This window comes from Scyliorhinus torazame, chromosome 4 (assembly GCF_047496885.1).
Source record: "Scyliorhinus torazame isolate Kashiwa2021f chromosome 4, sScyTor2.1, whole genome shotgun sequence".
Taxonomy (NCBI): domain Eukaryota; kingdom Metazoa; phylum Chordata; class Chondrichthyes; order Carcharhiniformes; family Scyliorhinidae; genus Scyliorhinus; species Scyliorhinus torazame.
In genome coordinates, this window is record NC_092710.1 from 38,200,467 (window position 1) to 38,211,729 (window position 11,263).

General features: G+C 46.0%; 4 non-coding genes across 4 annotated transcripts; all 4 read left to right on the top strand.

Moving 5' to 3' along the window:
- Nucleotides 1-386: 386 nt before the first annotated feature.
- Nucleotides 387-459, top strand: trnak-uuu (transfer RNA lysine (anticodon UUU)). Its single transcript has one exon. It is a non-coding gene; the product is annotated as a tRNA-Lys (tRNA).
- A 3,300-nt stretch (nucleotides 460-3,759) lies between these two features.
- trnat-agu (transfer RNA threonine (anticodon AGU)) lies at nucleotides 3,760-3,833 on the top strand. The gene has a single exon. It is a non-coding gene; the product is annotated as a tRNA-Thr (tRNA).
- Nucleotides 3,834-8,126: 4,293 nt separating this feature from the next.
- Nucleotides 8,127-8,200, top strand: trnai-aau (transfer RNA isoleucine (anticodon AAU)). The gene has a single exon. It is a non-coding gene; the product is annotated as a tRNA-Ile (tRNA).
- A 1,890-nt stretch (nucleotides 8,201-10,090) lies between these two features.
- trnak-uuu (transfer RNA lysine (anticodon UUU)) lies at nucleotides 10,091-10,163 on the top strand. The gene has a single exon. It is a non-coding gene; the product is annotated as a tRNA-Lys (tRNA).
- The last annotated feature ends 1,100 nt before the right edge of the window (nucleotides 10,164-11,263 follow it).

Sequence of the window (11,263 nt, forward strand, 5' to 3'; positions counted from 1 at the left end):
CGGAAGTTGTTTGGCAAAGGGGAGGTTTCGCTTTTGTAAAGAACAGTTTTGAAGCAAGCGTGCCTTGAGTCAGAATGTTGAGTCATTGAGAGTCAGGAAGTGACTGTCCCAAACCCAACTGGGAATAACCAGTCTCCAGGAAAGGGACTCGGTGGGCGGAGTATCGGAGTGAAGCGCCGAAGAGCAGCACAGCTCTGAACTCGCCCTGAATCCAGAGGCGGAGCTGCTGATATGCTGTCCGGATTCAGAGAGTGGCGCAGGGCAAAGGAAGCAGCGGTTTCTTCTGGAGGAGAGGCACAGCATAAGAAGAGGAAATACGGGCAACACGGATCGAGAGGAGCAACACCGAAGGGGGAATGAGGTCACTACATGCAACATTGCTCACAGCCCGGGTAGCTCAGTCGGTAGAGCATCAGGCTTTTAATCTGAGGGTCCAGGGTTCAAGTCCCTGTTCGAGCGATCATTTTAAATCCCGAGGATCGACGCTGGCCTGAACTCATCGAGTTAATCCACTGGGAAAGAAGCCCATCGGCCCATTGTGCCTCTGCTGCCCCTCAAACCCCTGTCTATTCCAATCCCAGTTTCCAGCCAAGGACCGTCGCCTTTGCATTCCACGGTGTTCAAGGTTTCATCTATTCTCCTTTGTGTGAATAATGCCATCATTACAAGGAGAAATCTCTGCCCATCGCTTTAAGATTGATCCCTGAAATATTTGCGTTATGCTGATTTATTATTATTTTTTTGCTGATTATGAGCTTTTAGGCGAGTTGAATCTGAAATCTGACAGAATTGCTAATTTGCAAGTGCAGTTGGGGAGGGTTTAAACTAATGTGGCAGGGGGATGGGAACCGATGTAGGAAGTCAGTGGGGACGGAATCAAAAGGCAGGAAGTGAGAGTGTGTAAAGCAAGACCGGAGAAAGCAGGGCAGAGAGCAGGGAAAGTCGACATTAAACTGCATTTATTTCAATGTAAGGGGCCTGACGGGCAAAGCGGATGAACTCAGGGCATGGATGGGCACATGGGACTGGGATATTATAGCTATGACTGAAACATGGCTAAGGGAGGTGCAGGACTGGCAGCTCAATGTTCTGGGGTTCAGACGCTATAGAAAGGATAGAACAGGAGGTAAGAGAGGAGGGGGAGTGGCGTTTTTGATTAGGGAGCACATCTCGGCAGTACTTACAGGGGATAAATCCGAGGGTTCGCCAACTGAGTCTGTATGGGTGGAACTGAAAAATAAGAAGGGAGAGATCACCTTGACAGGACTGTACTACAGGCTCCCAAATAGTCAGCGGGAAATTGAGGAGCAAATATGTAAGGAGATTACAGATAGCTGCAAGAAAAATAGGGTGGTAATAGTAGGGGACTTAAACTCTCCCAACATTGACTGGGACCGCCATAGCATTAGGGGCTTGGATGGAGGGAAACTTGTTGAGTGTATTCAGGAGGAATTTCTCATTCAGTATATGGATGGACCGACTAGAGAGTGGGCAAAACTTGACCTCGTCTTGGGACATAAGGAAGGGCAAGTGACAGAAGTGTTAGTGAGGGATCACTTTGGGACAAGTGACCATAGCTCCATTAGTTTTAAGACAGCTATGGAGAATGATAGGTCTGGCCCAAGAGTTAAAATTCTTAATTGGGGCAAGGCCAATTTTGATGGTATCAGACAGGAACTTTCAGAGGTAGATTGGGAGAGACTTTTGGCAGGCAAAGGGACGGCTTGTAAATGGGAGGCTTTTAAAAATGTGTTAAACAGGGTTCAGGGTAAGCACATTCCCATTAGAGTGAAGGGCAAGGATGGTAGAAGTAGGGAACCCTGGATGACTCGAGATATTGAGACTCTGGTCAAAAAAAAGAAGGAGGCATATGACGTACATAAACAACTGGGATCAAGTGGATCCCTTGAAGAGTATAGAGATTGTCGAAATAGTGTTAAGAGGGAAATCAGGAGGGCAAAAAGGGGACATGAAATTACTTTGGCAAATAATGCGAAGGAGAATCCAAAGAGCTTCTACAGATACATAAAGGGAAAAAGAGTAACTAGGGACAGAGTAGGGCCGCGTAAGGATCAACAAGGGCATCTATGTGCAGAGCCTCAAGAGTTGGGTGAGATCCTGAATGAATATTTCTCATTGGTATTCACGGTGGAGAAAGGCATGGATGTTAGGAAACTAAGGGAAATAAATAGAGATGTCTTGAGAAGTGTGCATATTACAGAGGAGGAGGTGCTGGAAGTCTTAAAGCGCATCAAGGTAGATAAATCCCCAGGACCTGATGAAATGTATCCCAGGATGTTGTGGGAGGCTAGGGAGGAAATTGCAGGTCCCCTGTCAGAGATATTTGAATCATCGGCAGCCACAGGTGAGGTGCCTGACGATTGGAGAGTAGCGAATGTTGTGCCCTTGTTGAAGAAGGGCAGCAGTGAAAAGCCTGGGAACTACAGACCGGTGAGCCTAACGTCTGTAGTAGGTAAGTTGCTCGAAGGTATTCTTAGATACAGGATCTACAAGCATTTAGAGAGGCAAGGACTGATTCGGGGCAGTCAGCATGGCTTTGTGCGTGGAAAATCATGTCTCACAAATTTGATTGAGTTTATTGAGGGGGTGACCAAGAAGGTAGATGAGGGCAGTGCAGTAGACGTTGTCTACATGGACTTTAGCAAAGCCTTTGACAAGGTACCGCATGGTAGGTTGTTGCAGAAGGTTAAAGCTCACGGGATCCAGGTTGATGTTGCCAATTGGATTCAAAATTGGCTGGACGACAGAAGACAGAGAGTGGTTGTAGAGGGTTGTTTTTCAAACTGGAGGCCTGTGACCAGTGGTGTGCCTCAGGGATCGGTGATGGGTCCACTGTTATTTGTGATTTATATTAATGATTTGGATGAGAAGTTAGGAGGCATGGTTAGTAAGTTTGCAGATGATACCAAGATTGGTGGCACAGTGGATAGTGAAGAAGGTTATCTAGGATTGCAACGGGATCTTGATCAATTAGGCCAGTGGGCCGACGAATGGCAGATGGAGTTTAATTTTGATAAATGTGAGGTGATGCATTTTGGCAGATCAAATCAGGCCAGGACCTACTCAGTTAATGGTATGGCGTTGGGGAGAGTTACAGAACAAAGAGATCTCGGAGTACAGGGTCATAGCTCCTTGAAGGTGGAGTCGCAGGTGGACAGGGTGGTGAAGAAGGCATTCAGCATGCTTGGTTTCATTGGTCAGAACATTGAATACAGGAGTTGGGACGTCTTGTTGAAGTTGTACAAGACATTGGTACACCCCCACTTGGGATGTTGTGTGCAGTTCAATCGTTAGAGCGTGGTGCTGATAACGCCAAGGTCGCGGGTTTGATCCTCGTACGGGTCCACAAAACAACTCTGTCGCGAAGTGATCTGCTTACCTCATATGTTTAGAGGCAAACTGACGTGTGCTACTGTCGCGGCATTATTACTGACCTTAGGCAGCGCAGGCTCCCTTTTATCTGCTTGACTCCTCTTGGATAATATTTGCCATTTTTTCATTCTTTTACATTTCTGCGCCACAAACGTGTCGGTAACATGTTTCCAAAGTTTCCTAGTCTACAGCGGTGACAACTCACGTCATTATGAACAATGTCTTACCTCCAATTACTGCAATTTTCAGGCAAATCTGCTCCAGGCAACGTTGGAAATAGCCACGCAACATGTCAGACGAGCCCACCATTCAGGACTGGAGTGAATTTGGAAACGGCATGGTCACTCCAGCCAACAGTACATGCATGGCGGGTTAGCTCAGGTGGTTTGAGCGTGGTGTTAGTAACGCCAAGGTCGCGGGATCAATCCCCGTACTGGCCAACGAAATAACCATATCGTGAAATAATTTCCACTTTTCCGGCAAGCTGGAGCGGCATTTTGACTCCGCTGCGGCGGCGCAGAGTCCCCTTTAACTGCTTGGCGCCTCTTGGACAGTATCTGCCTCTTTTTCTGAAAAACGATCGTTCTTTTACATTTCTGTGTCACAAATGTGTCCAACGTCTCCTAATCAATAGCGAACTCCTGCAGATGACAATTCACGTCGCTCTGAACTGTGCTTTACGTCACCTTCATTGCAATATTTCAGGCTAATCTGCTCCAGGCAGCGTTGCAAACAGACACGGTACGATGTCACATCAGCCTACCTTGAAATTGCGGCATTGAATAGATCAGCAGCGCTGTGCAGGAATTACTAACCCTCTTGCCAGTAATTTGGCTCAAATGCTGCCACCTTCAACAAACCGATTGCTTAACATGCAGTCGTTTGCTGACTACGCCAAATACATTTGATGCTTCGAAATGTCTTTTTCTAAAAGCTGCACTACCCATTTATAATGTGGTGCTAATTACACTGATGTGGAGATGCGGGCGTTGGACTGGGGCGAGCACAGTAAGAAGTCTTACAACACCAGGTTAAAGTCCAACAGGTTTGTTCCGATGTCACTAGCTTCCGGAGCGCTGCTCCTTCCTCAGGTAATTACACTGAAACACGTCTGGAACGATCAAAATACCTTAAGGCGAGAGGTATGCTTGTTTGCAAATCTATTGCGAGGCGACGCATGATCTCCCGGTTAATGTTCTTAGCTTGTAAATCCCCGAACCATTTACCCCAATTTAAAATTCAGCCGGCTCATCATCATTTCGTGCTGAAGCAGCAGCCGTCCATTCGGACTAATGTGAGCGCCTGTCCTGCAATTGCAAATAATTCGCATGATGTTGCGATGCTGGCGCTGGATACAGAAAGAAGTGTGACAGCAACAGGTTTATTTGAAATCACAAGCTTTGGCAGCGCCGTCCCTTCATCAGTTGAAGTGATGAAGGGCAACTTTACCTGATGAAGGCACAGCGCTGCCAAAGTTTACGATTTCAAATCAACCTGTTGGACTTTAATATGGTGCTGTGAGACTTCTTACTGAATAATCCGGACGCACTTTATTGCGGCACCGTTACATTTCGACTGGATTTTGAATTCACAGGGTCAGCTGCTTTTACTCATTCAATGAAGAAAGCCGCCCAAAGGCTTTTGCGGACAAGTACTGGAAATGTGAGCCGTAGCACATCCCGTGCTAGAATAATAACAATCTTTACTGTCACACGTAGGCGTACATTATAACTGCCTATAAGTTACTGTGAAATTTCGATCATAAAGATGAATACATGAGAAATTTGATGAGGAGAAAGTTTGCAGATTGGGCGATGCTCCAGGCACAATGTGTTCAACAATGCCGAAGCCAGCGTAAGTGTTGGTGAGACGTTTGTCAGTTGGAAACGTGCAGAAAGTTCAAGGGAAAGCAAATCCTTACGACTTGCTGGCAACCTAAAGGGTGGAATTTACAAAAGGCAAATTCGCCCGATCCAGCTTGTTCGCGATCAGTCAGGAAATAAGACTCAATTCTCCATTCACGACTTGACTAAATTTGGAATCGACGTGGTCACACGAGGTCATCATCTGTATATGGCCGGTTAGCTCAATGGTTGGAGCGTGGTTCCAATAAAGCCAAGGTCGCGGGGCCGACCCTCGTACGGGTCAACAAAACAACTCCGTCACGAAATGATCTGCTTGCTTCATATGTTTTCAGGCAACCAGCCCAGTGCTACGGTCGCGGCATTATAACTGACCTGAGACAGCTCAGGGTCCCTTTTATCTGCTTTACTCCTCTTGGATAATATCTGCCACTTTTTCATTCTTTTACATTTCTGCGCCACAAACGTGTCGGTAACATGTTTCCAAAGTTTCCTAGTCTACAGCGATGACAATTCACGTCGTTCTGAACAATGTCTTACCTCCAATTCCTGCAATTTTCAGGCAAATCTGCTCCAGCCAATGTTGGAAATAGCCACGCAACATGTCAGACGAGCCCACCATTCAGGACTGGAGTGAATTTGGAAACGACATGGTCACTCCAGCCAACAACGCATACATGGCCGATTAGCTCAGATGGTTAGAGCGTGGCGCTAATAATACAAAAGTCGCGAGTTCGTTCCCCGTACTGGCACACGAAATAACCATATATTGAAATGATCTCCACATTTCCGGCAAGATGGAGCGGCATTTTAACTCCGCTGCGGCGGCGCAGAGTCCCGTTCAACTGCTTGGCGCCTCTTGGACAGTATCTGCCGCTTTCACTGAGAAACTGTCGTTCTTTTACATTTCTGTGTCACAAATGTGTCCAACGTCTCCTAATCAATAGCGAACTCCTGCAGATGACAATTCACGTCGCTGTGAACTGTGTTTTACGTCTCCTTCATTGCAATATTTCAGGCGAATGTGCTCCAGGCAGCGTTGTAAATAGCCACGGTACGATGTCACATCAGCCGACCTTGAAATTGCGGCATTGAATAGATCAGCATCGCTGTGCAGGAATTACTAACCCTCTTGCCAGTAATTTGGCTCAAATGCTGCCACCTTCAACAAACCGATTGCTTAACATGCAGTCGTTTGCTGACTACGCCAAATACATTTGATGCTTCGAAATTTCTTTTTCAAAAAGCTGCACTGCCCATTTATAATGTGGTGCTAATTACACTGATGTGGAGATGCGGGCGTTGGACTGGGGACAGCACAGTAAGAAGTCTTACAACACCAGGTTAAAGTCCAACAGGTTTGTTCCGATGTCACTAGCTTCCGTAGCGTTGCTCCTTCCTCAGGTAATTACACCGAAACACGTCTGGAACGATCAAAATACCTTATGGCGAGAAGTATACTTGTTTGCTAATCTACTGAGAGGCGACGCATGATCTCCCGGTTAATGTCCTTAGCTTGTAAATCCCCGAACCATTTACGCCAATTCAAAATTCATCTGGCTCATCATCATTTCGTGCTGAAGCAGCAGCCGTCCATTCGGACTAATGTGAGCGCCTGTCCTGCAATTGCAAATAATTTGCATGATGTTGAGATGCTGGCGCTGGATACAGAAAGAAGTGTGACAGCAACAAGAAGTGTGGCAGCAACAGGTTTATTTGAAATCACAAGCTTTGGCAGCGCCGTCCCTTCATCCGTCGAAGTGATGAAGGACCACTTTACCTGATGAAGGGACAGCGCTGCCAACGTTTACGATTTCAAATCAACCTGTTGGACTTCAATATGGTGTTGTGAGACTTCTTACTGAATAATCCGCACGTACTTTATTGCGGCACGGTTACATTTCGACTGAATTTTGAATTCACAGTGTCAGCTGCTTTGACTCTTTCAATGAAGAAAGCCGTCCAAAGGCTTTTGCGGACAAGTACTGGAAATGTGAGCCGTAGCACATCACGTGCTAGAATAATAACAATATTTACTGTCACAAGTAGGCGTACATTAACACTGCCAATAGATTACTGTGAAATTGCGATCATAAAGATGAATACATGAGAAATTTGATGAGGAGGAAGTTTGCAGATTGGGCGAGGCTCCAGGCACAATGTGTTCAACAATGCCGAAGCCAGTGTAAGTGTTGGTGAGAAGTTTGCCAGTTGGAAACGTGCAGAAAGTTCAAGGGGAAAGCAAATCCTTACGGCTTGCTGGCAACCTAAAGGGTGGAATTTACAAAAGGCAAATTCGCCCGATCCAGCTTGTTCGCGATCAGTCAGGAAAGAATACTCAATTCTCCATTCACGACTGAACTAAATTTGGAATCGACATGGTCACACGAGGTGATCATCCGTACAAGGCCGTTAGCTCAATGGTTGGAGCGTGGTCCCAATAAAGCCAAGGTGGGCGGGGCCGATCCTCGTACGGGTCAACAAAACCATTCCGTCACGAAATGACATGCTTGCCTCATGTCACTGGGCAACCAGCCCAGTGCTACTGTCGCAGCATTATTACTGACCTGAGGCAGCGCAGGCTCCCTTTTATCCGCTTGACTCCTCTTGGATAATATCTGCCACTTTTGCATTCTTTTACATTTCTGCGCCACAAACTAGTCGGTAACATGTTTCCAAAGTTTCCTAGTCTACAGCGATGACAATTCACGTCGTTCTGAACAATGTCTTACCTCCAATTCCTGCAATTTTCAGGCAAATCTGCTCCAGACAACGTTGGAAATAGCCCCGCAACATGTCAGACGAGCCCACCATTCAGGACTGGAGTGAATTTGGAAACGGCATGGTCACTCCAGCCCAAAACGCATAAATGGGCGGTTAGCTCAGATGGTTAGAGCGTGGTGCTAATAACGCCAAGGTCGCGGGTTTGATCCCCGTACTGGCCAACGACGTAACAACATAGTGAAATAATCTCCACTTTTCCGGCAAGCTGGAGCGGCATTTTGACTCCGCTGCGGAGGCGCAGAGTCCCCTTTAACTGTTTCGCGCCTCTTGGACAGTATCTGCCACTTTTTCTGAGAAACTGTCGTTCTTATACATTTCTGTGTCACAAATGTGTCCAACGTCTCCTAATCAATAGCGAACTCCTGCAGATGACAATTCACGTCGCTCTGAACTGTGTTTTACGTCTCCTTCATTGCAATATTTCAGGCGAATCTGCTCCAGGCAGCATTGCAAATAGCCACGGTACGATGTCACATCAGCCTATCTTGAAATTGCGGCATTGAATAGATCAGCAGCGCTGTGCAGGAATTACTAACCCTCTTGCCAGTAATTTGACTCAAATGCTGCCACCTTCAACAAACCGATTGCTTAACATGCAGTCGTTTGCTGGCTACGCCAAATACATTTGATGCTTCGAAATGTCTTTTTCAAAAAGCTGCACTACCCATTTATAATGTGGTGCTAATTACACTGATGTGGAGATGCGGGCGTTGGACTGGGGTGAGCACAGTAAGAAGTCTTACAACACCAGGTTAAAGTCCAACAGGTTTGTTCCGATGTCACTAGCTTCCGGAGCGCTGCTCCTTCCTCAGGTAATTACACTGAAACTTCGTCTGGAACGATCAAAATACCTTAAGGCGAGAAGTATACTTGTTTGCTAATCTATTGAGAGACGACGCATGATCTCCAGGTTAATGTCCTTAGCTTCTAAATACCCGAACCATTTACCCCAATTTAAAATTCAGCTGGCTCATCATCATTTCGTGCTGAAGCAGCAGCCGTCCATTCGGACTAATTTGAGCGCCTGTCCTGCAATGGCAAATAATTTGCATGATGTTGAGATGCTGGCGCTGGATATAGAAAGAAGTGTGACAGCAACAAGAAGTGTAACAGCAACAGGTTTATTTGAAATCACAAGCTTTGGCAGCGCCGTCCCTTCATCAGTTGAAGTGATGAAGGACCACTTTACCTGATGAAGGCACAGCGCTGCCAAAGCTCACGATTTCAAATCAACCTGTTGGACTTTAATATGGTGTTGTGAGACTTCTTACTGAATAATCCGCACGCACTTTATTGCGGCACGGTTACATTTCGACTGGATTTTGAATTCACAGGGTCAGCTGATTTTACTCTTTCAATGAAGAAAGCCGCCCAAAGGCTTTTGCGGACAAGTACTGGAAATGTGAGCCGTAGCACATCCCGTGCTAGAATAATAATAATCTTTACTGTCACAAGTAGGCGTACATTAACAGTGCCAATAAGTTACTGTGAAATTTCGATCATAAAGATGAATACATGAGAAATTTGATGAGGAGAATGTTTGCAGATTGGGAGATGCTCCAGGCACAATGTGTTCAACAATGCGGAAGCCAGCGTTAGTGTTGGTGAGAAAGTTCTAGGGGAAAGCAAATCCTTACGGCTTGCTGGCAACCTAAACGGTGGAATTAACAAAAGGCAAATTTGCGCAATCCAGCTTGTTCGCGATCAGTCAGGAAAGAATACTCAATTCTCCATTCACGACTGGACTAAATTTGGAATCGACATGGTCACACGAGGTGCTCGTATGGAAATGGCCGGTTAGCTCAATGATTACAGCGTGGTGCTAAAAACGCCGAGGTCGCGGGTTCGATCCTCGTACGTGACAACAAAACAACTCCGTCATGAAATGATCTACTTGCCTCATATGTTTGCAGGCAACCAGCCCAGTGTTACTGGAGTGAATTTGTTTTAGAGCAGAGGCACAGCATAAGCAGAGAAAAGAGGAGCAACAGCGGAGCGAGAGGAGCAACAGCGAAGTGTGAATGCGGTCACTACAGATGGGATCACTCCCAGCCCGTATAGCTCAGTCGGTAGAGCATCAGACTTTTAATCTGAGGGTCCAGGGTTCAAGTCCCTGTTCGGGCGACCATTTTAAATCCCAATGATCGATGCTGACGTGAACCCATCGAGTGAATCAACTGGGAAAGAAGCCCATCGGCCCATTGTGCCTCTGCTACCCCTCAAACCCCTGTCTGTTTCATTCCCAGTTTCCAGCCAAGGACCGTCGCCTTTGCATTCCACGGGGTTCAAGATTTTATCTTCTCTGTTGTGTGAATAATACCATCATTACAAGGAGAAATCTCTGCCCATCGCTTTCAGATTGATACCTGAAATATTTGCGTTGTGCTGATTTATTATCTTTTTTTTTGCTGATTTTGAGCTTTTTGGCGCGTTTAATCTGAATACCGACATGATCAGCAATTGAATTTGACCCAGTCCCAATAAAGGATGCTCTTTGGATCTGTCCGTTGCTGCTGTTCAGTTAAACCTCATCGTTAAGTTCCAATAAATTCCATCACATTTACATTAAAATACATTTCACTTTGTTTTCTGAATTCAAAGCCATTCTGCACTCTGTCCCCTGGGTTTCTGTGGCCATTAGCACCCGGTTTCCCTGGGTTTCTGTGGCTATGGCTCATCTTTCTTTCTCACTCCACAGTATCAATATTTCCCAATTTCTCTGTCTTTTAGCTTTGACAAAGAGTCAACGGATTCGAAACGTTAGCTCTTTACTCTCCCTACAGATGCTGCCAGACTTGCTGAGATTTTCCAGCATTTCCTCTTTCGTGGTTGTGTTTCTGTTCACATGGAAATTCAATTGGTCACAACTTGTCCAAAATCAGCAATGGTTCCAATGGGGCTCGAACCGAAGACCTGCTACGTGTAAAGCAGACGTGATAAGCACTACACCATGGAACCAGCTGGCGCCAGCTGCATTCCTTATATGACTGGAGTTTGTGATTGTTCCATCGCTCCGGAACATTTGTAAAGCGTCGATTTGTTGGGAATGGATCAGCTGTCAACACCTGACTTGCTGTATAACATGTTTGCGTGTCCCACAAAGTCGCGTTCAGCTGATTGTGCCCAATTTTTTCTCTTTGAGTCAGGCAATTCTCGAAAAAGACTCAAAATGAAAGAGCGTTTCATGAAATGAAAATGAAATGAAAATCGCTGATTGTCACGAG